Source organism: Triticum dicoccoides, chromosome 5A (genome assembly GCF_002162155.2).
Source record: "Triticum dicoccoides isolate Atlit2015 ecotype Zavitan chromosome 5A, WEW_v2.0, whole genome shotgun sequence".
NCBI classification, from domain to species: domain Eukaryota; kingdom Viridiplantae; phylum Streptophyta; class Magnoliopsida; order Poales; family Poaceae; genus Triticum; species Triticum dicoccoides.
Window position 1 is genome coordinate 21,171,999 of NC_041388.1, and position 14,574 is coordinate 21,186,572.

Genomic DNA, 14,574 nt, shown 5'->3' on the forward strand with positions numbered 1-14,574 from the left:
AAGTGGCTGTTCGGTTAGGGTTAGGGGAAGTGGGGGGAGAGGGTAAGGGAGTGGGGGCGCGGCCGGTTGGGCCAGGTGGGCCGGCCTGAGGAGGTGGGCTGCCTGGTCCAGTGGGTGGGGGGTTCTCTCCTCTTTTTTTTTTGTTTTGGTTTTGTATTTTCTTTTCTTTTATCTATTTACTTTTTTGTTTTTAAATCATGTTAAGTTATTTAGGCATTTTATAAAAATGTGTTTACTACACCATAATTACCCTTGTAATATTCAGCACCGCCCGAACATTTTTGTTTCAACTTTTGAAAACTTTTGTTGTTTGACCTACTTTGAATTTAAATATTGAAACGGTTTCGAATCATCGCGAGGTTAGCAACAGTAACCGAGGTGACGTGGCAGGATTAGCATGGGATTACTGTAGCATGATTTTCCGGGCGTCACACTTGTGCACAATATGGGATCATTTGAACAAATTATGCCATGAATGTGGCCATAAGATTGATCATTTGGCTTGAAAGCCATTGATATCCAAACGTGATAGCTCGATTTTGAGAACACTTTTTTAAAATAATTGCCGTATTACAAGTCTGTTATTTTTCCTGGGAACTTGGCCACATATAATGACACAATGCGAAGGTTTCCCATTTTTTGATTTTTTTTGAATTTTTTATGCCCATTTCAAAATGCGGTCAAAACGGTGGGAATGACCGTTCCTAGCTAGTGGTTGAATCTTGAATTTTTTTGGTGTTTATCTAATTAAATAGGTACTTATGTACCTAGAAATGATTTTTGGAAAAATAAATAGCAAACTAAGAGACAACTGCAGTTCAAATTTGACCCGCTTCCAACTGAATCGGCAGAAATTTGTTTTTTTCACAGAGGTGGATCAAAACTTTTTACACCCAACCATTTTGTCAATTGTGCATTAAATATGGCCTAGTATTTAGAAAAATGATTTGGTCCAATTTTGCAACAATTATTTGAGAGGTCCTTCACAAAAAACCTCCTTTTGGGCACTCGAAAAATGGAAAATGGTTTTTTCGTCCAAAGAAAATGAAAACTTCCTTAAGCAACATTGTTTGCCATTCCAATATGCATCCTTGTGCACAATATGATATGATTTGAACAAACTATGCCATAAATGTGGCCATAAGATTGATCATTTGGCTTGAAAGCCATTGATCTCCACACGTGATAGCTCGTTTATGAGAACACTTTTTTAAAATAATTGTCGTATTACAAATTTGTTATTTTTCCTGGGAACTTGGCCACATATAATGACACAATGCGAAGGTTTCCCAATTTTTTATTTTTTTTTGAAATTTTTATGCCCATTTCAAAATGCGGTCAAAACGGCGGGAATGACCGTTCCTAGCTAGTGGTTGAATCTTGAAATTTTTTTGGTGTTTCTCTGATTAAATATAAATTTATGTACCTAAAAATGATTTTTGGAAAAAATAAAGAGCAAACTATGAGGCAGCTGTTGTTCAAATTTGACCCGCTTCCTGCTGAATCGGCGGAACTTTGTCTTTTTCACGAGAGGTGGATAAAAATTTGCGACACCCAACCATTTGATCAATTGTGCATTAAATATGGCCTAATAATTTATAAAAACAATTTGGTACAATTTTACAAGAAATATATGGTAGGTCCTTCACAAAAAACTCGTTTTGGGCACTCAGAAAATGGAAAATGATATTTCCGTGCAAAGAAAATGAATACTTTGTTAAGAAATATTGTTTTCCATTCCAAGATGCTCCCTTGTGCAAAATATGAGGTCATTTGAACAAACTATGCCATGAATGTTGTCATAACATTAGCCATTTCAGGCTCTTCTCCACATTGAACGTCTTCCCCCTTTGGGAGGGGGGGGGGTCGTGAGCATCAAATCCTTTCGTCGTCGTCAGCGGTGGCGGGTATAATAAATGATTATGATTTTCTAATCCATCAATAAACAGTTATATGCTTCTTATTCTTCTGAGATTTTCTAGCTTAATTGTAAACGGTTGTGATCTTGACATTTTAGTTAATTGTAAATAAGTTGTGGACTAATATTTTCCAAAAATGATGTGGTCCATTTTATAAGACATATTTGTTGTTTTTTTCTCTTAAAAAGTAGAATATTTGGGTCCAAATTTTGAAGATTCCAGCGTGAGACAACCGGCCAATGAGAATCAAGGAACCACTATCATGCGGATCACCCAGTCGAAAGCGATCTGAGCCGTCCATCAAACACCCATCAACGATGGAGCTTCTCCTGAGAAACCCAAACCCTAACCCACCCACCCATCCTCTCCCATTCCCCAGATCCAATCAAGGCACCCCGCCGCCCTCGCCTTCCTCTCCCTCCCGCGATTCCCACCGCCGCCACCCCCACCCACCATCGCCGACCTCGTCTCCGCCATGCATCCTCTCCCCTCGCCTTCCTCCGCGGCTCCAAGGCTTGGTGCTCGGCGAGGGGGAAGCGGTGAGGCCGAGGTGGAGGACGGGGATGGGGTGCATGTTTGACTGCTTCTGTGCGGCCGGCGACTCGCCGCGCACCGGGTGCGCCCGCGCCTAGCTCCCCTCGGATCTAGGCTCGGCGGAGCGGAGATGAAGATCACGGCCCTCGTCGTGCTGAAGTCGTCGGCCGGAGGCGCCGAGGGCTCCTCCTCCAGCGGCGGGCAGGGCTCCGAGGCGCTCGTGCTGGCCAACGCCACGGACGTCAGGCACTTCGGCTTCTTCCGGCACGGCGCCGCACGCGAGTTCATCGTCTTCGTCGCCCGCACCGTCGCCCAGCGCACCCAGCCTAGCCAGCGCTAGTCCGTCCAGCACGAAGGTAACCACCCATCTCAGATCTGCTTGCCGCTACCTGGTATAGTTTACTTTGTGATACTAGAGCGAGGGCGACATGGGTGATTATGGCGATCTCTGCAAAGTAGCTTGCAGCCCTATTTGGTAGTTCATGTGATGCGCTGTAGGATTCGCAGTTGCAAAGTGATCTTGTTGCTGAAGTAGCGCTGTAGACTTGTGCTTCTGTCCATAATGATTCCCTCTGTTCAAGGGTGTCCCGGCTGCAGAGGTGGTAAGTGGGGTGCCTCCCTCTGTTGACAGTTCACATAGTACTATCAGATGGTTTATTTGTTTGATTAACTTAAGTATTTCAGGTTTTAAGTGTCCTATGTGTCTGTCTCCAAATGATTTTGTTGCATATACCATGTTCACATAGTTCTATTATCTGAACTTTTTGGAAGAATCATAGAATAATTTTGAAATCCCTATTATAACAAATACTGAAACATTAGTACTGCTCCAAGATGTTTCTCGAAAATTAATGATATTCATTTGACTTTTACTGGGCTATACAGCCAAGTATATGCACACTATGGCAATATGCAGCCTTGAGATAAATATAAATATTTTCCAAGGGTGTATTAACATGTGCCGCTAACTTCAAATTAAAAGGACGTCGGTGGATCATTTAAAATGCATACACTTTTCAACTTCAGTGATTAATCTGCACTTATGGTGCCGTTACCTCTTTTGTTATTTCTGATACTTTTCTTGTCTGTAGGACAATGGAAGTCCTTTGTTCGGAGAGGGAAACCAAGTTCAAGTGAGTGGAAAATACTTCGGTGCATCCTGGAGTCCAGCTACTGTTCTTAAAGTGATTGGTGCTTCACATTTTCTAGTACAGTACATGCATACTGAAAATGATGGGTACACGAAGTTTTTTGAAACAGAAACTTTTTCATGGCCCTACTTGTGTCGGAAAGTGCCAAACTTGAAACAGAAACTTGTAGTAGTGGGCATGGAGCTTAGTTCTTCAAGCATAACCTTTTAAAGCAGAAATCAATGCACCTCATTGTTATAATTTTTTTGCCCTACTACTTTAATCACTGTTGGTACAACATGAACTGACTTCTTGGGGGTGACTGGATTTTGGGCAAACTTTGTTGCTGATATTGGCCAAATTATGTGTGCATACTCCATCCAATCTAATATATAAATCTGAGATCTTGAAGCTTCATTCCTTTGGTCACCCAAGATATGTTAATGAAATGCTTTTGTCACTCCATTTGTTTGTGAATTTGCCTACCTGTTCTCATGTGACTCAGTGAGCATGCATTCAACTTTTTTCTGTAGGTCTATTTAGCATGACCCGGTGCTATGTGTTTTTAGCTACTTTAGCATTCAAATGAACATAACAATGAACTCGGATCCAGGGCATGTACTCTACCCAGAGCATGTACAGTCTGCCATATTTAGAAATTCCAGGATACCAGATACAACTATGCCCTTAATTAGTAAATTTCCTTCAACAACCCATGCTTATGATCTGAGAACACTCTATTTATGTACTGATGTACATTGGATGCCGGGCTTTTAATTTTGAGTGTGTGTAATGTGATGTCTGGCATTCACTTGAAGTGGCACTCCTATATTTGCTTATAATATAAATACTTGTTTGTGCATACGCAAATATTTTGTTTATGCATACCTGAACTCCTAGCTAGCACTTGACAACTTATTCTCTGGTTTCCTATTAATTAAATGGTACACCCTCCGTTCCAAATTACTCGTCGTGGTTTTAGTTCTGATTTCCTGCCTCTTTGATTTGTTCAAGTATTATCGGCACATTAGTTCTTTCATTGAGTAGTGTGTATTTTCTGCTCATCTAGGTTTGACAACTAGTTCCTTGCTCTGCTCTGCTCCTGCTAGGTGCTCGCAGAGGAGGCCAAGGCGCAGTAAGACAAGGCCGTCTTCAAGGTTCTCGATCTGGTACGATCTTTTAACCTCGAAAGGTTGAACCTCTCACCGACGACGACCGTCATCGGTGAGCTGCTAGTTGCCTCGGCCTCCCGTGGCATCTCCGACCGCCCCTACTCTTCTGACGAGCACATGCTGCAGCTCCTAGAGAGGTATGCACCTCTGTCCTTCCCCTTCCGCTATTGATGCTGCTCAGATTCCCCAGTCTTACTCATCTTGTCTCTTGTGTAGGGTGCACGAATGCCACTTCTTCCACCAGCGACCCTCCCCTCTGCGCCCAGCCTGTGGAACACTTCGAATCTTTGAAGTCGCCAATGTCTTCCTGCAGGTAGCACCCCCCTGTCCCTCTCCATCCTCCATTCCCCTGCAGTTCCATTTTTTCTTGAAGTCATCCTACATACCTGCATAATTAGGCAAGTGAAACTAGTGCTATATTGCATCAAATGGTTATTGTTGGATTTGGTACCAGTTTTGGCCTGGCATGTGCTTCATACCTTGCTTTCGTTTTCAGTAGCAAGTAGTGCCTTAGTACCTTTTCTATCATCTGGTGTCGATGGATCGAAATTTTGGCTGTTATGTATTTATTGTAGCATCGAGAATGGCTCAAACCTGAAGTTCTTAGGCTGTACATATGGCTATGCTCCATTCTTTTGTGCATTTTAATTCAGTGTTGGTGTTGATTTGATTCCCATGTTTAGAAACAAAATACTGTAGGATAAATAGGTTAATCTTCTTGGTTTGTTCGTGTGCAGATGACTGATGAGTTGATCTTCTTCCACCAGTGGTAGCGGGAGGTGATGCTGGAGCAGTACATCGATCAGCAGATCATCCTGCCATTTGGGCAGGGAGAAGCTGGGACAGCCCTAATGCAGTAACATCACCATGTGGCAAATCCAGTAGATTGACACAATATTGGTGCTTGGGTGACGGGACAAAGTATGTGTACTAGTGATGGTACACGATATTCGTGCTTCTCATTGATGTTATCTATGATCAGCTAAAATTTGTGCTTCTCGTCCAATCTATGTTGATGTGCGCTTGTGCACTTGTTGGGCTTTGAACCTTGCTGTGTAGAGGAGTCGATTGATGATGTATTGTATTTCATGTGATGTGTTACTGAAATGAAATATATGAAATATTATATTATGTTGTATTTGTTTTCTAATGGGCCCATCCTTAAATGTGCATGCTTTTGATAAAATAATGCATCAGCCCAAATAAATCAAACCCATTCAATTAAGAAAATAGGTATCGGGCTGGGCCCATGTCAGCTAGATTGGTGGATTAGGCTGTGAAATTTACGATGATTGGGCCAGGCCCATGTAGGCTAGATTGATGGACTGGGCTATGAAATTTATGATGATTCCATTTGGTCACTAACAATGCCATGTCAGCTCAGCCATGTCAGATCCTACGTGGCTCAGGCAAATGGGTAGTGACCTTTCTGAAATTTTGGTCTTTAGTCTAGCTATGACCAAAATTCCAAAAAGGTCAAGTTTGTTCGTTCTTGACGGCCAACTGTTGACCTTCTGAATTTGGTCAAAAAAGGTCAATAAACGATAAATATGACGAATCAACGACCAAAATGGGGAGTCATAATTGACCGTATTTCTTGTAGTGTCGTCGGCATAGTATAGCCGTCGGCAGTATTTTTCGTCTAACGGCAACGGACGGCGCCATCAAAAGCGCTGACGAATCACGCAATGCCACGTTGCAGAGCTATGCCGATGGCAAAGCCGTCGGCATACCTCTGCCACGTGGCAACCCGTGGTACTCCTGATGGCAGGGCTATGCCTACAGCAAAGCCGTAGGCATAGATGAATCTATGCCGACGGCTTTGCCGTAGGGATATCTCTGCCACGTGTCATCTCCTGGTTCCTCCTGGTAGCAGGGCTATGCCTACGGCAAAGCCGTCGGCATAGATTTTCAGCTATGCCTACGGCTTTGCTGTAGGCATAGATGTGCCACGTGGCAAGCCCTGGTAACTCCTGGGCGTATATATGCCGACGGCTTTGCCGTAGGCATAGTTTTTTTCCCTGTTTTCTGTTTTCCAATTCATTTGACAACATTTCAAAACAGAACAATATGAAATTATGCAGAAATATGACAATTCATCATGTAAACATACTCAAGTTCATCTACACATACTCAAGTTCACCATCATCATCTAAACATACTCAAGTTCATCACATCATCTAAAGATCATCACCAACAGAAGTTCATGAACATAAAAGTAGTGCAAGATATGAAACATCATAAAAGTAGGAATATGAAAGGCATGGCACGATGGCCACATGCACGGAATCATCAAGCAAGACCACCTCCGCCAAAACCACCACCTCCTCCGCCAAAACCACCACCACCTCCGCCAAAACCGCCATCGCGACCACCACCACTCTGCCAGATCGGAGTGACTGGGGTCGACGGAGCAGGAGTCGAGCCACCGGTCCCCTACATGTTTCAGAAAAGATTCTAACGGTGAATATGATATGATAGTGTTTCATGAACGAGAACTAGTTTCCAGTAGTTAGGCAAATGTACTAACCGGACCATCACTACCTAGTGCCACCCATTCATCGAATGTGGGCACGTGTGGGGGTTCTCCCGCAAGTGGTGGTGGGGGTCCCATTTTTGGTGGATCCGTGCGGTTACTCCAAGACGCCAACATAGCCTGAATGTTAGTTAAACAAGCAAACTAGAAGATCAGAAGGGATGAAAGTGCAAAATTTTAGCTTGGTTTTAAGAGGGCAAAACTAACCGTCATCATCTGACGGTTGTAATCATCGTTTGCCTTCACTCGTTTCAATGCTCCCGCACCTCGAGATTCCTATGCTCGACAAACTCCTTATATGCCTACATAATTTAGGTTGTTTCTAAGTGAGCAATGCTGAAAATAAACTTAGAATGCTAGATAGAAAAAGATAAAGAGGAAGTACTTACAACATGCTGGCGGGCTAAGGGAGTCTGTGAATGCCCCGTACTCTCCAACTGGCTCGGGTTGGTAGCCCGAAGCAGTGTGTACGAGATCGAAGGAGTGATCAAGCCGTCGAAACACGGATACCGGCCATTCTTCTTCCCCTGGATGGCCACCACCGCCGTGTCGTCGATCTGAGACTGGGCGACCTCAGCAACAGGAACATCCGGATGCAACTCCTGATAGTGATGAATGTAAGACCCCAGGTGCTCCTCGGTCTTGCCGTAGTACTGGCTCTCGCCCTCCTTGCGATGACTCCGCTCGCGGGCCAGCTTCCACGACTCCATGTCTGAGAGCGGCCTCTTCAACTTGTCCTCCTACAACGTCAAATATAAGTTAGCCATACATAAGAACATGACGGTAAAGAAGAACAAAAATGCATCATGCACATAGATATACCTTCATGGCCTTGAAGCCCCAGTGGTTCCTATTTCCTTGGCCGTGTGTCCCGTCGGCTCCACGGTTAGCCCGGGCCTTGATGCTCTTGGCAGCAAACTCTGCATCGGCGCCGAGCCACCTATCCACCAAACTCGCCCATCCGTCATGCCTTCCATAGCACCAACGAGGAACAACCTATGCAAATTTTGGAAGCATGACATGTGAGCACGAAACATATAGTTGACTGCTTGAAACAATGAAAAGTTAGTAATAGTTACCATCATGAACTGCTCCCTGCTCAAGGTAAGTCGTAGCTTCTGCGCTTGAGTTTTGGTCATCTTTTGGTGCAGGTAGTAGTGGTAGTACTGCGAGATGGCAACCCAGCGCACCTCATACTGCAACTGACGAGCTTTCTTCTTCGCAGCCGCAAGCAAGACCACATCGACTCTGGCCTTGTGCTCGTCAAGAACTCTATAGAGTTGCTGCAATCATGCATAAACCAGAAGCAAACAAGGCATGAGTTGAGTGATTCAATGATAAACTATGAACGAAACTGAAGACAAGTGATTCAGAAGAGAACTTACCCAAAATTTGGTGATCACGGCCTTAGCGGCCGTCCCGTACTCCGTGTTGCTATAAGCCTCGTAGTGGGCCCAGCTCGTGGCCAAAACCCGCAGCTGCGGGTCCCTGTCTGGCCGCGGGCAGAATAGGCCAGGCCAAAACTCCTTCAACAGGACAGTGATAAGGCCGTTCGGTTTACGGCCCTTTCCGCGAAGGATCCAGTTTCTGCAAAAGAATCAAATGATTGCCATGTGTATAATAAGAAAATGTTGTCATGTGTTGAAAATATGATTGAGAGGCACTTACTCTGTCCCCACAGGTTCAATGAGCCACTTGTGCTCCTCGATAGAAGGTGGTGTAGGTAGTCCGGCATTACCACGCAGCCACCCCTGCGGAGCAACCGGTGGCAAGTCACCCCACAACTCGGGATCAACCTCCCCTCCACCCTCCTCGGCCTCCTCCTCACCCTCCTCCTCGGCCTACTCCTCCTCGCCATCAGGAACATACTCCTCCTCAGACTCAGAAGGTGCCTATGTATAGGAGGGCATCGAAGAAGACCCTCCTATTTCGGACACGGCCAGGAGTTTTTTGCCCCGGTTGCCTCTCCCCCCACCTCCTCCTCCTCTAGGGGCTCTCCCCCCACCGCCTCCTCCTCTAGGGTCTCCTCCCCCGACCCCTCCACCTCCCTGTGAGGTGTCATCCTCGCGTAGTCGGGAGGGAACCTTGTGGGCTCGTCCACTCCGAGTAAGTCCTTTAAATTTACTGAGGAAACTGGCGCCGCTGGACTTGCCCATGATTAGCAAACCTGCATTGAGAAGATAATAAACAATTAGTAAGGATATCAATTAAACAAGCATACAGGAAAAACATTAATACCAGAAGAGCACATTAAGCATACTATTGTAATGATCATTAAAAGAACTTACATTTTCTAGAACCCATATGAATCATCACTATTGTAATCTATTTGTGGACCGGTCTCATCATCACTATCACGCATATCTTCTTCGTTGTCTGACGGAGGTTGAGGCTCTTCCTCATCGTCAGCGTCTTCATTTAACTTTTCAAGCATAATTATGTCTCTTTGATTCACAACTGCCTCACCATCAATCCGTGCGTCGTCGTCGTTTGGGTCCAGGTCAACATAACCCAAGTCATCATCCTCGTTATTTCGGACCACGTCATCATGTTCCTCTTGATAGAACACTCCCTCGTATGTCATGGGGTTTATGTTGTAGTAATCATCATCGTTTGGGTCCGGTAGCTTACCATGCGGCGACACCTTGAACACAACTTCCCAACCCTTTAGGTACTCTTTCTGGCATAGGTAAGGCAGGTAATATACTTGTGTGGCCTGGGTAGTGGCGATAAAGAGATCAGCTCCGACATAGACGGTTGATGGTTTAACTTCAACTAAACCAACAGAAGGCGTATGTCTTAGACCCTTTTTGGGGTCGAACCATCGGCATTTGAACACAGTGAGACTTAGGTGTTCGCGGCCACGTTTGAATGTAAGCTCGTATATTTTTCCTACCCTTCCATAGTAATCTACTTTATTATCTCCTTCAGTGAAGACTCCGGTATTTATGGTTTTGGGATCAGGCCGACTGTTCTGGTGCTCCTCTGTATGGAAGCGATACCCATTCACATCATACTTTTCGCATGTCATGACAACAGGATCAAAACCCATAGAAACCCATCTCAATTCTTCATCCATTGATTCGGTCGAATCATTTCCCTACAAGTTTAATTGAAATTATAGGGTGCATGAATTTAATTGAAATTATAGGGTGCATGAGTTTAATTGAAAGTGTGAAAAATTACTTTCTCCATGAGCCACGCAACGAAATTTTTCCTTCCATCAGCACCCTTTCGGAGAAGAGCAAGTGCCTCCGCTTCAGTAGGAGGCAGCATTCCCGTCCATTCTTCTTCAACGAATCGACTACAATAAGAAAAGCGGTATAAGAACTAGGCAAAGTGAACATAACGAATTGACTCAAAGAATGGTGCTAAGGTATTACCTCATTCACTCATCCTCAACTTCCTTGATGTTGTGCAAGATATAGAACATGACATCCTCCCACTCATCTCGTGGCATGAGATAAGGTTTCGAGCATCCAGCCCTACCACCTTGCCCGATGAATAGAGGCAACTTGGGTTCTTCTATATTGTATCGAGACACCTTATTGTGCAACGTGGGAACATGGTCCGGATAGTAGGCTGTCCTGAGGTCTGCCACCTCCTCTAGGATAACTGCCTGAGCTATGGAAGCTTCAATCTTAGCTTTGTTTCCACATTTCTGTCTCAGATGCTTGTTCTGTCTCTCAGGGCCGTACTGCCAATGATTCTGCACAGGGCCCCCCAACAATACCTCGTTCGGGAAGTGCAAAAGGAGATGTGTCATCGGAGTAAAGAAGCCTGGCGGGAAGATCTTCTCTAGCTTGCATATCAACTCCAGCGCCTTCTTATGCATTTCTTTTATCTTCTCAGGACATACTTCTTTAGCACAAAGCGTGCGGTAGAAATGGCTTAACTCTGCAAGCACACGCCAGACACGCTCGGGAACATAGCCCCGAACCATCACCGGCATAATCCGCTCAATCCATACATGATAGTCATGACTCTTGAGCCCGGTCACTCTGCCCGTTGAAAGATTGACCCCCTTACTTATATTCGACGCATAACCATCAGCGAACTTCACGACGTGTTTCAGCCACTTGAATGTCTCCATCTTATGATCCTTTTTAAGTACGAAGTCAACATCTGGCTTGAACCAAGATTTTTGACTGCCTGTGGGAGGCTGCATGTGTAAACGTGGTCTATCACAAATATTCTGTTGATCAACTCTAGCATTAACATTATCCTTTGTCTTATCAGGAATGTTGAGGATCATGCGAAAAAGGGACTCTACGACATTCTTTTCGGTGTGCATCACGTCTATGTTGTATGGAAGTTTGAGGTCCTTAAAATAGGGAAGCTGCGTGAAGGGGGTAATGTGAGTCCAGTTGTGCGTCTCACAATATCCTTCAAAAAAATTCCGTTTACCTTTTCCTTTGCCCTCGCCCTCGTCTTCGCCTGTGGCTTTGCCTTTGCCTTTGCCTTTGCATTTCCCCTCACCGGCAGGCTTAAGAGCTTTCAGCTGAGCAAGCACATCCGCACCAGAAAACGTTGGAATCTCGTTTACTTCATGGACAACTTTGCCTTTTGTGAAGTTCTTCTTGTCTTCCCTATCAGGATGGTCTGGAGGGAGGAACTGTCGAAGCAGGTCAAATGCAACATACTTGCCACCCTTCTTCAGCCAAATGAAAATCAAGGCCTGCATGCACACTGGGCAAGGCATCTTTCCACTTGTACACCATCCGCAAAATAGGGCATAACCGGGAAAGTCATGCATGCAATATTGTAGCCAAACTTTCATCAAGAAATTTTTCTGCAGATGTCGGTCATATGTCAACCTCGGGAAGTACCAAGAATGGTGCAAATCATCCACCAACGGCTGCATAAAAACACTCAAATTCTTCCCCGGATATTTAGGCCCCGGAATTATAAGCGACAGGAACATGGTCTTGCATTGCATTATGGCGCCGGGAGGGAGATTCAGCGGAATAACAAATACGGGCCAACAACTGTATGGATTAGACGACATACCATATGGATTGAACCCATCACCTGTTATAGCAATTCTGACATTCCCAGCCTCGGCTGCTTCCTCTGGGTACTCTATATCGAATGACTTCCATGCTTCACCTCCTGATGGATGTACAATTTTTTTGGATTGTACCTTTTCCCTTCCTTGTGCCACTTCATCATTTTGGCAGACTCCTTGGTGATGAAAAGGCGCTGTAGTCTTTTTATAAAATCAAGATACCGAAGAACCTTCACAGGGATTTTTAGCTGCTGCTTCTGACCATGCTTATCGACCACCTCAATATACTGAGAGCAACCGCACTTCCTACAGTACTTGTCATCCGCATACTCATGCCTAAACAAAAGGCAATTCTTTGGACAAACATGTATTTTCTCATAGTCCATCGAGAGCGCCTTCATGATTTTCTTCGTAGCGTACATGGTTTTCAGCAGTTCATGGCCCTCAGGCAGGCTGTTAGCCCATACTCCCAGAAATGCTTCAAAGCAACCTCGGCTACAGCCGTACTCAGCCTTGGCTGCCATCAGTTGCGAGATGGCATCCAGCACAGACAGCTTGGCACCCTCATAGAGAGGTTTCTTTGACGAGGCCAAGATTTCCAGGAAGGCCTTTGCGGTTTCCTCCGGCTCCTCCGGTTCATTCGCTGAATGTGACGGAGGTGTCGGCTATGCAGCAAAGACATCATCTAGCATGTCTCTAACCCCATCGTCCTCATAACCAGCGACGCGTTGTCGTATCACATCCTCTCTACCACGGCCCCGTTGGGCAAAGTTTATCGGCATATTAAAGTTGGGCATAAATCCATGCGTGCGAAGGTGCTTAGTCATCTCACTCTTATCTCTGCGGATACGCCTCTTACATCTAGCACACGGGCATTCTGGCACCATCCTCATTGGACTACGGAATATCTCTTTCAAAAACACATCAGTTTTCTCGACCCACTCTGTTGTTACTTGATTCCGACGGAAAAACCCACTATACATCCACTGATTATCTGCCATCTCTCCTTTATTGGAAGCCACACAACAAAATTAAGGATTCATTTAAATTACCCACATCAATATTTTATTTTTTACAAGGTTGACGAGAAATGACATTTAATACACCTACATCTCTAATAGGTAAAGATGGGTCCTAATCCCACCCGAGAATGTGTAGATTGAGTACGGTCCATGCTCTACCCCACTCCGAGACAAAATTTTGGCAGCACCTCCCCGCTGTTCTCCAAATACACGTCTCGGCAAAATGCCGAGAGAATGTGCATCCGGAGAACAACAGGGAGGCGCTGCCGAAATCTTGTCTCGGAACGGGGTAGAGCATGAACAACGTACCCAATCTACACATCCTCGGGCTGTCCGTGGAAAGCGCTGGACAATCCGAAAGAGCTGCGGCGATAAATATGCAATTGAATGCACATTTATTGATGCAACCCTTTCGGACGGGAGACCTGGGTTACGCGACTTGATGTGAAAATTTAATCTATTGACATGGAAAAAAAGTGGACAAGGTCATGGAATTGCTGCTCACCCTCCGATGTAGAGGATGTAGTCGATCAAAGGAGGGACGATCCTGGACCAACACCTCCAACATCGACGGTGACTCCATGAAGATGGGAACACCACAAATCCTGTTAATTCCATCAAGTGAAAAAAATTAGGTCTTCACCTCACATTAACCATTTGGCACAACATTATGAATCGACGTGAAACAAAATGTCAAATTGCAAAAAAAATCTTTATTAAGTATTTTAGAAACCAAGTGCCTTGATTCGCTTCTTATATATGAATCAACATGACCATAACACTAACTTGACCAATATCCATCCATCTATCACAAATTTGCCCAACATCTAATTCATCTATATTCACAAACTTAGTAAAAACTATCTAGTATGTATCTAAATACCTAATAAAACTACACAAAACTATCTAGTATATATCTAAATATCCATCCATCTATCTATTCATCTAGCATCCATCTATATATTCATCTAGCATCCATCCATCTATCTAGCATCTATCTATTCATCCAGCCACCATGAACACAAGCAACGAGAACAACGGGTGCTCACTGGGGCTGGGAGGGGGCACGGCGGCGTCTGGCGGTGGAGGGAGGAGCTCACTGGGGCGAGAGTGCTCGTCGAAGCAGGGCCGGCCGAAGCCGCGCCCAGGAGTGCTCGTCGGGGCGGCCTGCGGGCTCCGGGAGGCCGAGCCAGGGGCGGGGAGCCCTGCGGCCGACGGCGGCGCGAGACGGGGTCGGCGCGGGCCGAGTGGAC

At 45.1% G+C, this 14,574-nt stretch overlaps 1 pseudogene; it reads left to right on the top strand.

Moving 5' to 3' along the window:
- Positions 1-14,574, top strand: part of LOC119299075 — a 39,983-nt pseudogene that overhangs the window by 13,676 nt on the left and 11,733 nt on the right.